This window comes from Anoplopoma fimbria, unplaced genomic scaffold (genome assembly GCF_027596085.1).
Source record: "Anoplopoma fimbria isolate UVic2021 breed Golden Eagle Sablefish unplaced genomic scaffold, Afim_UVic_2022 Un_contig_3382_pilon_pilon, whole genome shotgun sequence".
NCBI lineage: Eukaryota > Metazoa > Chordata > Actinopteri > Perciformes > Anoplopomatidae > Anoplopoma > Anoplopoma fimbria.
The window spans coordinates 1-774 of NW_026554960.1; the positions used below are offsets into that span (position 1 = coordinate 1).

Here is a 774-nt window from a genome sequence, read left to right on the forward strand (position 1 = left end):
ACTGTTGAAATGTAGAATACGTTAGCATAAAATTGAAAAGAAAATGATCGATGAGCTTAGGAATGATGAAAGCCATCATTTAACTGGATTTGTGTCATTTCTATACCGGCAAGTCATGATCTAGCTATTTCCTTCCCACCCTGTCGGTGTCCACTGAAAAAGCAGCAGCGCCCTCTGCTTTTTGTAAAGAGGAGTGAAAGATCTTACAGCACCTGGTATTCCCAGGCGGTCTCCCATCCAAGTACTGACCAGGCCCGACCCTGCTTAGCTTCCGAGATCAGACGAGATCGGGCGTGTTCAGGGTGGTATGGCCGTAAGCAAATATTGTGCCTACCAAAGGGCCTTTTAAAGATACTATATCACCACGCTTTGCTCTTTCGTCTATACAGGGAGCGCCTGCAGATTTCCAGACACACTCACAGCTTTTAAATGTCAAATCAGAATGTACAAAGTGGCTATAAGGATCACAAATGTAGTGCAGTAAAAAGATTAATATTTACTGTTGAAATGTAGGATACGTAAGCATAAAATTGAAAATAAATGATCGATGAGCTTAGGAATGATGAAAGCCATCATTTAACTGGATTTGTGTCATTTCTATACCGGCAAGTCATGATCTAGCTATTTCCTTCCCACCCTGTCGGTGTCCACTGAAAAAGCAGCAGCGCCCTCTGCTTTTTGTAAAGAGGAGTGAAAAAGCTTACAGCACCTGGTATTCCCAGGCGGTCTCCCATCCAAGTACTGACCAGGCCCGACCCTGCTTAGCTTCCGAGA

The 774-nt window shown here is 43.9% G+C and overlaps 1 non-coding gene across 1 annotated transcript; it reads right to left on the reverse strand.

The window, feature by feature from the left end:
- Nucleotides 1-200: 200 nt before the first annotated feature.
- Nucleotides 201-319, reverse strand: LOC129088758 (5S ribosomal RNA). The gene has a single exon (XR_008531112.1). It is a non-coding gene; the product is annotated as a 5S ribosomal RNA (ribosomal RNA).
- Nucleotides 320-774: the final 455 nt, after the last annotated feature.